The sequence below is a fragment of the Cimex lectularius genome, unplaced genomic scaffold (genome assembly GCF_000648675.2).
Source record: "Cimex lectularius strain Harlan isolate CLEC.00 unplaced genomic scaffold, Clec_2.1 scaffold116, whole genome shotgun sequence".
Taxonomy (NCBI): domain Eukaryota; kingdom Metazoa; phylum Arthropoda; class Insecta; order Hemiptera; family Cimicidae; genus Cimex; species Cimex lectularius.
In genome coordinates, this window is record NW_019392765.1 from 217,979 (window position 1) to 236,705 (window position 18,727).

Here is an 18,727-nt window from a genome sequence, read left to right on the forward strand (position 1 = left end):
GCCAAAAGGTGACTGGAAAATTAATTCTCAATGTTTCAATACGTTTTAACATTTATTTATACACTGTGATAGTCTTTTTAAAATTTGCCCATCTTTACGTCATCATTTTTCTTAATTGACTTTCTTGTCTTACACTGGCAAGGACTACCTGTTGGATTTGGATTTGTCCAAGTTTTATATCAGTTACCTTCTTCAGTTTTGTTTTATTGTCGACAACTTAAACAAATTTATTATATACAGGAAGTAATTATTCTTCTAGAATTAATCTTCCAAGTTGAGTCAAGTCCAATATGGTTAAAGCACTACATCTCACAGTTCAACATCCCACCCTTTTGATTATGTATGTAACTTGTTTAAAGCTCCGTCGGGGACTATATTTCGCAAGTTTGTAAGCACGGTATTAAATTGCCTTCAAAGATTAAAAGTTGAACAGCCGGAATTCTGACTGGATGATATTTGTTTGAAGTGTAGGCATATTTATGAGCGGGCAAAAAGGATAAAAAGTCGTATGATTCGGAGCGTAGCAGTACCTTGCTCGGGGAAACACTACCCGCGACGTTGTTCAATAACTCAGCCGGAGAAAATTTTCACAAGGGGCGGAAACTCGCCATTTGAAACCCTACGATTCAACTATTCATCCGACACGCAGCCTCAATTCGTTATTTTCTCATTATTTTGACTCTTAACCTGCAGATTTCTTTCAATCCAAGTGAAACTTTACAGCAGAGCCATAAAAAAACAGATTTATGGATTGAGACAACTCTGCTGTCCATTTACTACTGATATAGTTTATTCGGAGACAGTTGCAGATTTAAGTATACTTTGATGTTTATTCTGAGCAAATTTAAATATATGACATGTTTTATTAACGCAATAAATCTCAGAAGCATCCACTACTTAAAACAAAATCAATATTTATGCAGAGCAGCAAGTGATCAACAATACATAAGCAAACGAACGACAAACCATAAAAAAAGAACTAGCTACATTTTTGGTTGAAATAAATAAACAATACGCTACTTACAACAAACAAATGTCAGTGGCACCTGTCTGTACCTTTCTTCGTTACAAGAACCACCAAACCAATTAACTAAATTGTAAATATTGAACAAAATATATTATTATGCGTCCTTATTATTCTGCAATCCAACATGGTTTCAAAGTTGTCAGCACTATCCCCTGTGTTATAAAGAGTTTGCGGCTGGCCAAAGTTATGTTCCATTACATAAAATAAATTAATATTTCAACATTAACGACATTTTAATTGAACGTTACATACGAGTTTTGCCACTTTTGACATTTAAATTAACTTGTAACTTTTTGGCGATCGTGAGGTGCGGTCAGGTGTGACGTAGGTTTTATAAAAACGTTTTCTTCATCATGCCAACGTTTCGATCATTATTGAGATCATCTTCAGGGCCTTGGATTTATAAACATTGTTTAAATTTTACAAATACTTGTAGGATGTGAAAAAAAATGAATTTATGCAATGCTAGAAAATTTTAGATGAAAAAAAATTATACCATGCTAGAATATTTTAGATTTAAAAAAAGGAAGAATTTATACAATGCTAGAAAATTTTAGATTAAAAAAAATGAATTTATACAATGCTAGAAAATTTTAGATTCAATCAAAATATTTGTACTTACTTTGTGTGTTTGTTTTATGAGTGTTTTTTAACTTATGACTTAAACAATTAATTAAGGTTTTTAGTTGAGATGAAAAAAAGTTAATGGCACGAGCGGGATTCGAACCTTTTTTTTCATCTCAACTAAAAACCTTAATTAATTGTAATGATTTAATTGGTCAAGCGGACCACGAAATTAGTGAATTTAGGGAATTATGACTTAAACTTAAAACTTAAATGAACTTAAAAACCATCGGTTGAAAAACAAAAAGTAACATGCAATGAACAAATCGATTTTTCCTTTTGTACAATCAGTTTCAGTCACCAAGTTAATAATTTGATTTAACCACTAATATTCTTAATACCAATGCACACATCTCTATAAAACAAATTGAGAAATCATGTTAACGATAGACACGTTAAACATAAAAAAAATTATGGACATTGTAAACATTGAGTTACAAGAAAGAGGGAAATTAATGCTAAAACATGTTTCAAACAAATTAAACTTTACTCTTGGGCCAGTAAGTTTTTTTTAATCCTTTAGAAATTTCCACCCCGAGGGTTGACAGATGTTGGGGCCGTTCTGAATTGATTTCAACCAACAACAAAACATCTCGAAGGATTTATAATATTTAAAACTCTTAGAACAAATGTTTAGTTTGAATAGTAAAAATAAAATAAATGGGTTTTACAATTAAATTATAACTTTGGGGCGTACCGCTACCAAAATGTCATTAATAATAAAGCTGTTGTAAAAACTCTTGGCTCATGTTTTCCAGCACAACTACAATTAGCATTTACAAACGTTAGACCAGTTTTCTTATAATTAAAATTGTCCTTCAGTTTTCTGTAATTAAAAAAAAGTAAACGCATCTCAATCTATTAACATTTATTCTACTTTGTTATTAAAGTTCAATTTTATAAATATATTTTTCATAATCAGCCCAATTAATATCGTTACGTAGTTCATTGTCTACTTTTATCTTAAAACAGTGTAAAAATAAAGTAAAAATATTGAATGTTCAGACCAAATTGATATTCCTCATTTTACAATCTATTTCAAACATCAAGTAGAACGATTGATTTATTATGTAACTAATATAATATAATAATATACTAATATAATAATATACTAAATATTATCTGGTTAAATAATACCAATGCGCACATATTGTATAAAAGAAAGGAAAAATAGTGACAATGATTGACAAGTTAAATGCTAAAAAATTATGGAATTTGTAAAGATTGAGTAAGAAGAAATTTGGAAACTAATAACAACATTTAAAAAAATTACACTCTTGGTATAGTCAGTTTTTAATTCTTTAGAACTTCCTACCCCGGTGCCGTTGTCAATCGGTATCAATCAGCAAATAATATGATGAAGTGTTTAGTTAAAATAACCTAAAAAATAACTGGATTTTAATATTAAATTATGCCCTTGGGGGTCATACAACTCAACGAGAATAGTGCTACCAAAAATATACATAAAAAAGAATTTAATAAACCCAAGTTTATGCTCAACTAATCAGATGCTCTCAAATATAGGGTTGTTCATATTGCCTGAAATTGTTTTAACAATATGTCCAACAAGAAAGTCTTTGGCCAAATTCTTTGACTAATTGCCTTATTTTTAAAAAGGGGAGAGCGGGTTAGGGATGATTAGGGTGGTGTTATATGTTAGAGAGTAGGTTCAGAATAGAGAATATGGATAAAAATAATCACAGCAATTAAAACCTTTGGAAGCAGTTTATTCGTGCTGTTTTACATTCTGTTTGAGTGTTTAATTAATCCAAGGCACCAGGGATTAATGCCAATGAAAAAATAAAGAGATATTCGGAATTTAGCTTGTATGAAGTTTCAATCTACATGATAAAATACGCCAACAAATGATTTTTATAACTATAATGTTTTTACACAAATAAAGTTATTTTTAAAAAATATACTTAACTTAACAAAGATAAACGTAGACATAATAATAAATAAAAATTAATAAAATAATAGTAGTTAAATAGTGAATATTATATTTACACTAAAAAATAGAAAGGAAAGTAAAGTTTGAAAAAAAAACACCAACAAATTTAAATGTGACATATCGGCCAGCATAGAAAAGAGAAGTGACGGTGAAAAAACACCGTTACATCATATTAAATATGTTACTACAGAGATTAATTAAACTACTATAAAACTAAATCACCTTAAGATTACATTTCTTCTGTAATGCACATTTTTACTAGTTATTTATAATTAATCTTTTTATGTAAGGTATTGGGTGAAATGAAAAAGTCACTCTCACGAGCGGGATTCGAACTCACGACCTTTCGAATTTTACCTTTTTTTGCCATTTGTCACATGTCGTGTAATCGGGATTCGATTCTCGGAGAAATATGAATTGGCTACGGGGAGCTGTTAGTGAAGTTATACTTCGTTTTACGTATTAAATCCATTATATTTAGTAGTCTATTGACCAAATTACCTCTTTCAATTAATTAATCTCTTTATGTATGGTTTTGGCTGAAATGAAAAAGATAGTGTCACGAGCGGGATTCGAACCCACGACCTTCGGCTCAATACGCCCCTTCTCTATCCACTGAAAAATAGCCAAAAGGAGGGAAAATTCAAAAGGTTGTAGGTTGAGATGGGGAGTTGGTGTCCGATAGGATTGAAGTCACGATAGCTCAAGTGGCAGAGCAGCGGCGTATCTAGCCGAAGATTGTGGGTTCGAATCCCGCTCGTGCCATTGACTTCTTTACCTCAACTAAAAACCTTAATTAATTGTAATTATTCATATATTTGACATTATTAATTTATTCATTATGGGCCAAAGCCCGCTATGTGTCCGACATGTACAAAAAGGTGGCTCGATGCGACCCATCTACTTGATGCGTGCAATGCCTTAGCTCTATAAAGAGAGCGGGTAGGATTGCAACCCGAATCGTTCTTGATCACGAAACGAGGTTGTTGAATGCATATAGCAATGATAGTTTGGTGTACCTATCATGTGTTAAGAGGGAATGTATTTATTAGCGTAAATATTTAGCGTGAGAGGGTTGATGGCGGAATATTCAGTACCCAATGGAAGGTTAGTTATATAATATATGTAGAGGGTGATGGAGGAAATCTAGTACTCCTCCATCCTAATTTGGTGAATGTAAATAGGAGGTAATGTATTTAAGAAGTTAAGAAAAAGAAGAAGGGTGTGAATGTGTTGGATACATAGACTGCATGCCTTGTGTGCTGAATTCATCTAGCTGTCAACAGCAACCTCGGTAGCTGGACGGATAGTGCCCAGGTCTGACCCCGGACTGCCAACATCACAGGTGGATGAATTACAGGGTGGGTTCTAAATTACAAATACTGGAAGTAATAGACTCAACTCTGTACATGTACAGAGCTGTGCATATTTGAGGTTATATAAATCCCAATCCAAAAATTTATTCATTACTTAACATTACTTAATCTTGCACGGGTCAATCGCTTGTTATTTCTCTAAAAATGGTTCCGTGGTTTCCTATTGTCTGAAATAAAATTTGACAAAGTATCTGACGAAGAAAATATTGCCGTATCATCATATTTATGTTTATAATATAATTTGTTTACAAAATAAATAATGTGTTATTACAGATTAAATTAATACCTTTTTTATTACATGGTTATATGTCGAATGAGGAAATAAATTTGACAGATCATGATTGAACGATCCGCGATCATGTTGGGAAATTGTTGGTGCACTATTACGAATGATTCGTCGGCAAGTCAGTCACAAGTGTATCGCCAAAACAAGATAAAAAGTTTGTGTGGTTACCACCGCTAGAATAACGATGAAGTTTGCAAACACCATCGATTTCGGAAAAGCTTTATCTGCAAAACAACATAAATCGTAATGTTTGCTTTGGGACATCATAAACATTATTTCTGGAAAAACCCTCCTTAAACCCGAATTTTAATTAAAGGCGTGTGCAGTTCTCGCCAGTTTTGCTTCTTTTTTATATAGAAAAAATACAAATTTCCTTTTGCAACAGGTGTTCGACACGCATATTTCATGATTGCCGGCAGTACAACGTGACAGTAATGAGAAGGGGAAATATTAATTTTTCCTTAGTTTGATAGAAAGGAAATCGCGACATTTTCAACAGTTGGCACTGCTGCCAAACGCGTTAACCATAAAAGCAGTAAGTGATATCACCAATTTTGCGACCGCAGAGCCACCTTGCGCAGATTCTCACCGGTCGCACTCGCCCTCCATTAGGCGCCCTCCTAATTAGGCTAAAAGGGACATCTCGTTGATTTCCTACCCAGCTCACGCGAATCGGATAAATCTTCACTTAACAGAGATCAGATAATGTGGTAAATAAGGCGATTTAACATCAATTACCACTCATAGGAATCCCTTTCTACGATAAAATTCTAATCACATCAACGGCATAATATTTTATTGTTTTCTTATTTAAAAAAGGTAGGTACTCTTGCTAATACAAATTCACAACAAATTCTTTGAAGAACTGAGTAAAAATGATTATTAAGGGCGTATCCAGTTTTATCCATCCTAAAGACGCAACAATATATACATGTACAAAAATACAAAATTATAAGAAAAAACACGGTGATGATGGCAGAAACACGAAGTACATCTGACAGTTGACACTGCAAGGATATATGAACCAAAAGGGTCGGAAATGACCGATCTACCAACAGCATATCTACAAACATCTATGTAATCTTTTTAAAAAGTTAGTTCCTACACGCAGTAAGTTTTTTTTGTTTTTGTGTTAAGGTTTTAATAGTTTATAATGTTTTTATAGTTCGCGGGTGTTAATGGAAGTTTTAACATAGGTATGTCAGCCAAATGAAACCAGCAGCTTTTTGGGCACATGGGTGAAAAGAATCCCCTGGTATCATAGGTTGTTCAATATGGACAATTTTAGCTCTAAAAAGTTCAAACAATCATCTTTATTAATTTCCAATGTAAAATGTACATTACGGTGTAGAGAATTAATTAGTTGAAGGAATTCTCTGAGATCCTGCAATGTTTCCGACCATAGGCATAAAATATCGTCTACATAGCGTTTCCAGAAAAGAACAGAATTAATTTGTAGTTTCATTTGAAAAGATTTTTTTTTCAAATTTATCCATGAATATTTAGGCACAAAGCGGGGATAATGGAGACCCCATTGGTAACCCTTTCATTTCATAAAATTTATTATTGAATTTACAATAATTAGATAGTAGCCATATATTTAAGAGTTCTATTATATCATTTTTAAAAATTCGTTAATAGAATTATTCTCTGTAACTTTTTCCTTTATGGGTTTCGTACATTCTTCAACGGGGATATTTGTGAATAAATTAGTGACATAAAATGACACTAAAACGCAGTTTTTAGGTATATTGATGTTATTTAATTCTTTTATCAATTCTAAAGAATTGTTAATACCGAATGTAGGTTTGAAGTTGTTGTGAGTTTTAATTACTTTATCAATTGTAATTGCAAGTTTTTCGAGTTTTTTCTTACTGTGGGTAGAAACTATCTTTTTAAAAAGATTGAACAACACACTTACTCCACCATCTAAGTAAATTTAAATTGTAGTCAATTTAACACAACTATGGCAATATTGTATTAATTAGATTTAAATGCAGACATACGACGATGTAAAAAGCATTAAAATTAATGTATAAGCTAACAGCATTTTGACAAATTGTATTCATTGGTTTTACAAGCCAGGATGATAACCACTTTTATAAGTTTTCATGAAGCTTATAAAGCCTTCACAAGAAAAACCTAGACCTTCAAAAAAACCTAATTCAATTGTAATACCTATATTTCAAGCATGTTTCCAGACAAATACCAAAAACCACTTTTAAATTATTGAACGCAGTATCGTATTTTTTGGTTTACAAAAACAGCATTTAAAGAAAATGATCAAAAACTCACTTTTGACTGTAAAAAATTACTAGAAATCTCAACCTATAATACTTATGTGGATTGGACATTGAAGAAAATGAATACGTAAATAAAAATTCTTTATAGAAATTTAGGGCAGTTTTTTTATTTTTAACTAATTGACCTTTTATGTATGCAAGTACTGTAATATATTCCGTATGTAACGAAAATCAATAAAGTATATACCATTTCTAAACAGCAAGTCTTCCACTTTTAAGAAATTTAAAGTAAGGTCACAAGTCTCGTTTAAAAAAGTAAGTTTTACGCTGTTAACATCATTATGCATATAAAAATATGTAGATGATATGTATTAGCATAAATGTAATAATGAAAGTTTATCCCGAGGTTTCTCAATAAAAGCTAAATACAAAAACTGTATACACCATTTAGGGGACAATGACGGAAAATCAAATTACGCGATTTACCTCAGGCAAAACCATCACGAATCCTCATAACTACAAGCAAGCATGAAACTACTACCCAATGTACCAAAGGAACAAAAAATGAACATATTCGAATACTTTGGGATACATAATACATTTAACATTAAAAACCCACAAACAAAAAAAATCACATTTATTATTTACACTGTCCAAAACAATAAAAAATTTAAAAGTGAAAGAACCAATGGTCAGAAAAACCGGAAGAATTAAAAGAAAGGTTCCCGGACTTAATCCAAACTTACAAACAAAGATAACACGCACACTTGACACTTGAGATACTTGACTTTACAGAAATCACACGGACACACTGAAGATGACATAATTTGACTGGCAGACCGACATAGCGAAAATTGCCGAGCAGGATGAACTACTACTAATAAAACTTTAGTTAGAACTGATTACTGATTTAGCTTAATTGCACATGCATTTACATTTAATCTCACACGTAGGCAGTGGTTAAGCCGATATTTCTCGCAGTCTACCGGCGATATCAATTTTTGTGATTTATTATAATAAATTACAGGCAGGCCTCGAGAATCACCCACCCTAGTTGTTGGCGGTCGACAACTAATCATTTCAGCACCATCGCTATCAGTTCGTAAATCCATTCACTATTTCACTCTTCGTACTTATTTACATACCATTCACTCATTTAGGGTAATGGAGAACTTTATGCCAATTGATGGTTGATTCAATATTCACCCATCAATCCACTCACACTATACACTCATGCCAATAAATACATTTACTCTTAACACACGCTAGAGGTTCAAAATTATCATTCTGCTTAATAAAACGTCCCTGTTTCCTCCAAGATTTGTAAGATATGGATGCTCTATTCCGATTCTTGGAGTAAGATACAATGTGAATGGGTTTTCATGTACGTTGGGAGCTGAAATGACCTAGCTGTCGGCAGCCCCTGAAGCCCAACCTCGGCGGCTAGCTGAATCAGACCTCAAACCGGACTGCCAACACCATCACCTGTGTAGGCCAACTTGGTAATTTCACCAACTCAATCAGATTTGAAATGCCAAACCCTTTACTCTCCCACTCACTCTTAAATACATTCTTTCTTATTTAGATAGCATTCAATCAGTTAGGGAGGTGGAGTATTCGGCATTCCTCCATCACCCTTTTCACCTAGTAATAACTAACCTAATTGAGGATCGATGATGTACTTCCGCCATCGAACCTTTCCTACTACACATTCTCGCCAATAAATATATCTATTCTCAACTAATGCTAGATACATAAAACTATCATTACTGTACACAATAAAACAATCATATTTTCTCCAAGAATCACAAGTGGGCCAAGATTCTCACTCAAGGACAATTTTCATGTCGGGTGGCATTCTTATCCATCGAGCAGCCTTTCTTTACTTGCCGGACACATTCGCGGGCTTTGGCCCAAAAGTAAGTAACCCGTGTCAACCAGGCATGGCCTATTCTTAATTGGATGAGGATGACTTTTCTTCTAGGAATGAGATCCTCCGATGGCCATCCATCAACATTGATCTTGATTCCGCTAATCCGGTCCAACGTTTTACTCAGAAAATATTGTATTAAATAATATTTTATTATTAGCATAAATGCGGATTGAATTTTAAACATGTACTTCTATGAAGGTCAGTAGAGAAAGGCCAAGTTTTTTGGAGGCCATTAATGGGAAAATATGCTAAATAATTAAGACATTATTATTTTAGAGTTTAAAAAATTGGGTAATTTCACAGTGTTGAATAGTTTATGAAGGTTTAGAAGAACGTAGATATTTGATATTGCCATATTTTTACTAGGGCAGTAGGAAAAAAAGGGATTCTTTGCTTGCAAGGATGAGTAATTTGCGAAAGTAGTAAGCGAATGGACACAACCCAAAACGGATAGATTTTTAGGTTCATTTGTTTAAGTTAATGAGGAGTCACAAATTCTACATACTGGTAGGGTCACTTCCTGTGTTCGATCAAATATTAGCGACAATAATCAACGCTCGATAAATCCATAAAACCTGGGTTACTTCATTTTATTATACAGTATAATAGTTTAAAAGATGATATTTAGTCTAGAAAGCCATTCTGCTCTTGTAATTAGAACCTACAACTGGTTAATTATTTTCATTTTGTACTTTGAATCTAGATTAAAATATACCACGTTCGTTTTAGCCACGGATGGCCATTAAGAGGTTTGGATAAAATTTGCCTCGAATAAACGCGTAGCACTAAACCTCGGGCGATGTAACAATAACTCAAGGAAATTCTATTGTCCAATCCAATTTAACTTCAAACACGTATTAACAGAACCGGTTTACCTAAAACCCACAAAATCACGATCGTACAACAAAGTATGTGTTTTCGCCTGACCCTGCCTCGATTTAACGAAAATCTAGAGATCTCCATGACACCCAAAAATATAAATATATATCACATAAATTAAACACATTTCTCTCGTCCGATAACTTCAAAATAGCTTTCAAAAATTATAAAACAATTTAAACACTTTTTTTCCAAAATTAAAGATCCCACACCAATAACAAATAAATCTAACGTAATCTACAAGATCAACTGTTTAAACTATCCGGCAACTTACATCGGTCTTACATCCAAATATCTGGATAAGAGAGCAAAGCAACATATCTATGATTGCAAAAAACCCAAGCAAAATCCTACAGCACTCGCTACCCACCATTTTGAACACAAACACAATTTCGACTTCAACAGTCCAAAAATATTACACACAGAACAAAACAAACATAAACGTAATTTTTTAGAAATGGTTTATATCAACAGAGATAAACTCAGCATCAATTACAGAACAGATACATGTAAACCCAGTCGCAGCTAAGCCAATATCATTAATCAAATTCAATACAAATGACATACCTGTATCATCACATTACATTCCACACATCAAATATTTTTCACATAGTCTAATTTCCCAACAATTTAGCTTTCCTTTTCCTATTTATCCCTTTCTATATAATCCTGAAAGGATAATCTGGCCGAACCATTGCCAACACATTGTTTCCTTTCGCCGGCTCTTTTCATCTCAAAGAAGCCGATGCCTTATACAAAAATTTCTTTTCTATACCGATTTCCATCCCCACCCCTTCAAAATCCAACGTATATAAACTCAAAATAGCAAAATCTCACTGGCACTCTCGACACGACACGCAAGGATGATACAATTGCACAGAAGACAAACACTTTGAGTGAGTAGAAATACTCTGATTGAATATATAAATATATTTTGCATTGAATAAATTCACTTTTCCACATCCAAAATGTAATTGTAATATGTAAACAATGTTTGTAAATCCCAGGCCCTGAAGATGATCTCAATAAAGATCGAAACTTTGGCACGATAAAGAAAATGTTTTTCTGATACCTACATCACACCAGACCGCATCTCACGATTTCTGAATAATTATAAATATATACCGAACCATCACTACAGTAATTGTTAGTAATTAATAACTTACTGTAGGAGTAATTATATAGAAATTGAAAAATAAAACTTTTTTACTACCACAATGAATTAACTAACAATTTTGTTTAATATAAAAATAATGTCAAAGTTATAATCTACAAAATATTTTACTATTTAAATTATTATTTTCCTCACTCTTTAAAAAAAATAGAAATGAAAAGTTATTAATTCAGGATAGCTATAATTGGAGACGTATATCCGAAAGTCAAGTTTCACAACAACGAAAACGCGATAAGCTAGACTAATGATAGGTCAGAAATGTTCTAAATATTTAGCATTTTTCTTTGAAATTCTATTGTTTTTCTTTTTTTAATATTGTCACTTTTGCAAACAGTTTCATTTCCTAGTGAATCGGCTTTATATGGCTTTTGTTTGATATTAACGACACACCTATTCCAGCAATGCAGTAATACCAAGGAGATGTTTGTTTCCATGAGTTACCATCATTTTCTTTAAATTTTACCTCTCTGCCGTGGAAAAATAAAATAAATAAATAAATTTCCCATAATCTTTCAATTTTTTAATTTGTTTTTCTTTAGAAGTTTATTCTTTTTACTGTTCGTCAATGTTTATAGTTTTTAACATTCCACTTGCAGTGCACTTAACAATCTGTACAATTAATTTTTCTTTTTGTGTAAGGTCTTGATTGAGATGAAAAAGTTAGTGCCACGAGCGGGATTCGAACCTGCGACCTTTGGCTCAGCACGCCTCATACGAAGTCATGATAGCTCAAGCGGTTAGAGGAGCGGCGTATTGAGCCGAAGGTCGTGGGTTCGAACCCCGCTCGTGACACTGAGTTTTTCATCTCAACCAAGGCCTTACATAAAAAGAATAATTAACTGAAAGAAAAAATTTGGTCAATTAGGCCACTAAACATAATGAATCCTTCCAATCTTACATTACAGAAATGTTTTATTTATTTATTTTTTAAAGATTTAGGTGTTAAGATCTTTTTTCCGATAATGTTTGAAAAATCTACGAAATGTTTTGGTTGTGAAATGCCGTTGAAGATAAAGTACCCAGCAGTGTTGACGACTGGCTAATGCCCCTCCATGATCCAGGGGATTACCGTGATCTTTGACCGTGTTAACAACAACATCCCAATACGAATTTCCGCTTTTTAATAGTTCAAAATCGCCGATTCGTCGCTTGACCAAGAATGGGCAAAAGATTTGATTACACAACTGATTTGATTTGTGAATCAATTTCAAAGGAAATATTGTTTACCATTATGTTTTAAACGTAATTGATTTTCGTTTAGTTATTTGTTGTAGATATCATGTTGAAGTTTTCAGGGGTGGTGAAACTGTTGATTGGTCGTTTCCGGCCATCCAGGTCTGCCTTTTCTTGCTGTTTTGGTCTGTCAAGCACAATTGCCATAACATAAGACATCTTCAGTCCTACATTTGCTTGACTTTCACCACACCCTCTAAAAATATGCTTAAAACAGAGATCGGCTCAACTATTGAATTAGTGAAAGGTTCCGAAACAGCGAGAATAGACGGACCATGATGATCAGGGATGATAAACCGCGTGCATATATACGAAAAAATATAAACCAGTCGAATATCTTGACTAATTTTAAACTAGTTACAGACGTTTATGTTCCGTACATTTTTATAAGTTAATGTCATGTCTCGGGGTAAAACGTACTTAATAACACACATTAGTCAAGCAATCATCAAATTATGAAGTTTGTTGTTTATATTACCCATAATATACAATAATATAAGCTTCTGCTGAAGTCAGAGAATGTAGTTCGTGCATATCGACAGATCGCCAATTGCTTCATGTTTTTTTCTTAGAGGACAAGAGAAGAAAAAGGTCATACACAACATACTAAGAATAAGCTTTACGCGACCTACTTTTTGGCCAGCCCGCGTATGTGATTTAATGTAGGCAATGCTACCCTATCTAAAAACGTACTTGATAGTACATCAGCGAGTTTTTGTATCATATGGGGGGGTCTTCAATTTAGTTACATAAAATGCATAGTTTATTTTATATAATAATGTATTTATTAGCATGAATGTAGAGGGCGGACGTGTAACATTAAGAACTTCATCGACAGAATAGTATGGTATAGGGTAATGAAGTAATAAATATAAAGCATTCCAATTAAGTTCTCCAAAAAGCTTGGAGAAGTGTAATGCCCACGCTAACTTTGTTGTCTATGTTTACTCGTTTAAAAAATTAATGCTCAAAAATTAAATAAAATTAGTCTGAAATAAATGTTGTTATGTGGTCTTCGTATGACTTTGAGAAAGAAACTTGACGTCATTTATCGATATATTGATGATTGATTCGATTCTCCTGGTTTATACCAGTCGGATAAATGAATTTCAGACTGTACCGGGAAAATAAATAAATAATTGATACCAATGATTAACTTACGTTACAATAGCTGCCAACAGAGCTGCCCCTGAAACAAAACAGAAATGGAATCATTATTGAAAACTTCTGTGCAAACCTTTCCTGCTGTAATATTCTAATTACGATAATGAGCTCTATTTCCTCTCTTTTTTCATTGTCAGTTTTTGTTTTGTAGTCGGATATCTCCACAGTCCTAATTTTGAAGAGTTGCGGTTCCCCACTCGATTATGCACTTTTTCCATTACCTAATTAAACTTCCTCTTTTAAAAAAAAACGCTCCGAATTGTAACTTTCCTTGGATATTATTTTTTGTTTTTCCCTTAATCCTCAAATTCCCCTCGGGCAGACGTTAACTAGACGCTAATGCCGGCCGTGTTGAGGAGTTCTCCAAGTTCTTCCTCTTTTAAGCCCCTAAACTTTGTTTTGGCTTTCCTTTACAAAATTATTTATCATATTACATATAACGGAAAGTTAACAATAAATTAAACTTTCCTTGTTAAATGTGTACTACAGGTTATTTAATTACACTTTTTAACACGAAGAATTTATTTTCACTCCTGCGGCACTGATAAGTGTTGGTTACGTGTATTTCTAGTATTTCTAAACCTTGTTAAAAGTATAAAATCAGTAGAAACTTGCATTCCAGATAAAATGGCAGTTAAATCATGATGATGAGGAAACCTGGGTTACTGGATTATATGGATGGCCAGTGCGTCAGGTGTTGAGGCCATGAAGGGTTAAAGTTGACACAAGCAAGGAAAGGAGTTATAGATCGGAATTATCGGATCCTAGATATTTATCAAAGATAGTCGTTAAAGAGAAATTCATGTGTAACGTATCCCCTAACTACCGAGCACAGTCGTGAAGAGAATAATATAATTGTTCTTCAGGTTGAACAGACAGTGAGTCACTCATTGGGCCTGTCTTCAGTCGCGGGTTTGTTGAACTCAAACGCGTTTCGACAATGCAGTGAGGAACTGCCACTTTGTCTGACTGGGCTTTGTAAGTCGTCGATAGTCGCTAGGGGCATTCCGGTAGGGGGTCATGGTGTTCGTTGGTCGGGCGTGATGTCTGATATTTCCATTTTTATTATTTGTGTGAAGATAGTTTTTTTTACATTTGTTTCGGTGTTGTTTTCTTCTGAACTTTTGCGTTTTGGCTATGTAGTGTTTTTAGTGGTGAAAGCTGATCCATATGAATTTGTTTGTACATTTTTAGTTTTATTTGTTTGTACATATCTAGATTCTCAAGTACTTGATTATTCAGAAATCGTGAGATGCGGTCTGGTGTGATGTAGGTTTCAGAAGTACACGTTCTTTATCGTACCAACGTTTCGATCTTTATTGAAATCATCTTCAGGGCCTGGAATTTACATTGTTTAAATTTAACAAAAACATGTAGGATGTGGAAAAAAGTGAATTTATTCAATGAAAATAAACTTTTTTTGATATACTCAATCAAAAAAATTGTATATCCCAGGCCCTGATGATGATTTCAATGAAGATCGAAACGTTGGCACGATAAAGAAAATGATTTTCTGAAACCTACATCACACCAGGCCGCATCTCACGATTTCTGAATAATCATCGACAAACGGTTACTAATCACCACACAATTCTCCAATACGTTGAGTTTTTATCTTTTTCTTCATGCTTTTTATATTGTGTTTGGTTCATGATTATGATATATTAGGTGGTTCAGCACGATTTCAAAGAATCGCAGACCAAAATGTAGCATCAAAATTGTTGCTGTTGCTTGGCAAGATATTGTTGACCGATGTAATAAAAATCTCCCATTTATTTTCATACTCCAGTTCTTAATCCACGGCTCAATGGTTAAGATGGAACTTTAGAAAGCAAGATCATTTTGTGTGGAAAGGATTGCCTTGCTATCTGGAAATGTGAACAGGAAATTATTGGGATGATTAGGGATGTCATCAGAGTATATTAATTAAAGTTTAGACTTCTGCATGGACAGGATGGATCGTACAATAGGAAGAACTGTACATTGCCCGGACATTCGGGGGACTTAAGAATGAAATGGTAGGTTGGGGTTCACAAAGCAGCCCATGCTGCAAAACCCACCCATCCAATCGAGCAATACTTTTTTTAAGGAGAAGACGATAGCATTTATTTACCATACTATCTAATGTGTTTTGAAATTGATTGACAATAATTGTCAATTATTATTATGACAAATCAAAGATGTTTGTACTGTCAGAGAATTTGCAAAATAAAATTAATATATGTTCAAATTTACCAAACTTTGTCAAAAATAGATAAATAAAAAAATACAATTGGCAACAGGTTGTTTTGTTTGTTATTTGTAAGTTAGAAACGTTAAGCACGTATTCATCCTGTGACTCAACCTGTAAAAATTCAAGCTGCACTCAGAATAGTAACTAGTCGGGAAAACATTGTTTCCCATTTGGCGTCGGGAAAATTGGAAATATAATTTCCCAATTTACCACGGAGGTATAGGGTTCAGGGGTTGTCGGTCGAGGTGGCAATTTAATGAACCGATGAACCGAAAGGGTCCCGTCTCAATATATCTATCAACGATTAATCCTCATCAAAGGAATATGTTCAAAGACCGCATGAACATCCCACGATGGAAACACGGAGTGAAAACTTCATGAAATCCCACATTTTTGTCATGGTGAGATAAGAAGTTGTTAAAAAGACCATCACAAAAATGAATTATGAATTGACGTTTTGATTGATCAGACAGACGACTTCATCTGACGTAATGAAACCCTAAGTTTTATCTTTATTTATCTTTTTTAAGTTTTATATGAATTTCATTACTAATTTGGTATATCAAACAATAAATAAATTTATTGAATATATTTATCTATTCAAATCTACATTCTCATTATTATGAAAAATGCAAGTAAAATATTTGACTCAGTTCTATATTTTTAGTTGTTGTAAATCTCTCCACTGTTGTTACAACTTCACATATAAATAATAGCGAAAAATTACAGATATAACAAATAAAAATGTTGTGAAAAATGAGTCAAATCTGATCTACAAAAACCTTCTTGGTAGCGAAGAAAGCAACAAGTAATATAAAGTTAATTAAATAAATTAAGTTATTCATCCGCTAAAGTAATTCTAAGCCTGAGACATTGATCAATATTATTGATGAAATTAAGCAGCCTAACACATGAGAATACTTCGATCTAAGGTTCGAAAATGAATGAGACGTGAAATATAATATAAAGATTTAAATTATTAATTGGCATGTCGCCTAAGTGAGAAATTTGCTTTCATTAGGGTGATTTAATTTTTACTGTTCGGCACTAACCGAAAGAAAATGAAAAACCCAGATTTAATACTTCAAAATTGGCGAAAAGGGTGACCAAAAGGATCGGAAATGACCTAGTTATTGTGACGATTTTGTACTTTAAATGTTAACGTTTATATTCATAATAATCTTTTTTATTGACTTTTTAAAAGTACTGTATAGAAACAAAGTAAAATATAATAATGTAATCTTTTCATATATGGACTATGTAATTTTAAATACTTGTGCCAATGTAATTGTTTAAAGAAAACTCGCACAGATGTTATAATTAAAACGGAGGAAGAAATTATGATGGGACAAGTAGAGGCCCACGTTAAACTTTTAACTACGATAATTAATCAGTGAAGTAAGTTATAAGGGTTGTTTTAATTGGTGTTTAATCACCAGGCAAGTTGAAAATTTTTCACTCCCACATCCGCTTTTTAAGAAATTCGTTAACTTTTCGAATAAACGAGGAGGCCGGAATGTAAAAGCGTCCATGTAAAAGCATGAAAAGAACAATTCTTGTGATAAAAGTTAAATAATATTAACATGGTATTAGTATTTAAAAAAAAAACATTATAGACTATCATCCTGGCCTGGCCTGCCTATTCTAGCTCTTTTAATTTTTCAGACCCTCAACAATTACAAAAACAAGCCTAACATGTATAACACGATGTAGAAAAAAAAAACGAAAAAATTAAACATGCAAACCTTCTGTTAAAGCGTCTTAAAGTTAGTTTAAGTACCGCCTAATAAAATTTTTGTCCAATTGTACACATTGCTTTTGTAAAAAAAAAACGATAAAGTAATAATCTACTTACTTTTAAATCGTGCTCATGTTTTTTTTTTCATAAAACCAGCCCCCCGAGTGCTTAATTTCCCGTTATACTTGAAATACCATCGCAACAATAAATAAATAAATAAAATTATTTTAAAAGTCTTGTTGGATGATAAAGGGAGAAATTGCACCCATCACCCAAAGGTAAAGGTCCCGAGTTCGAATCCAGCGATCCTTCATTCTAACCCGACATACTTACAAATGGGCTTTTTTTGTCAAAAACACCGGCAACCCGAGGGTTGATATAACCTTTGCTGTTGCGAACTCTCGTAAAAGTAAAAAGTAAAAAAAAAAGAATTTCCTTTCATAGGATGGCTTAACGTCTAACTATCCGTTGTTGTCGCGGATGAATGGTCATACAACCTTACAATGCATTTTTTACACTATAATCTATTTAAAAAAACCTTGAGCTCTGCTGGGCTTCAAAACCCGAACCTCTACCTTTGCAAATATGAATCGAACGTCCTAACCACTCGGCCACCGCGAAATTAAAGTTAAGCTAAATAGTAAACGATGACGTCATCCAATATATAAAACATATTATATATTTATAATTAGAACAAATATTGATTACACTTTAAGCTTGAACATAAACGAAGGTCAATCGACCAATGGCTAAGCTTACATATACTTTTATAATATATTGTATAATATTTAGTAGTAAAATAATTTAATGTCAAAAGTGTTTGAAAATTTATCATAAGCATAAATAAATAATGTTGATTTTAAAGC

At 33.1% G+C, this 18,727-nt stretch overlaps 1 protein-coding gene across 4 annotated transcripts in view; it reads right to left on the bottom strand.

Moving 5' to 3' along the window:
- The window catches only part of LOC106663679 (adenylate cyclase type 8-like), a 261,838-nt gene that overhangs the window by 158,609 nt on the left and 84,502 nt on the right, over positions 1–18,727 (bottom strand). For all 4 annotated transcript variants that reach the window (XM_014388701.2, XM_014388699.2, XM_024227503.1 and 1 more), the window contains one exon: positions 13,888–13,915. The gene's annotated coding sequence lies outside the window, so the exon portion shown is untranslated. The remainder of the gene's footprint in view (positions 1–13,887; positions 13,916–18,727) is intronic.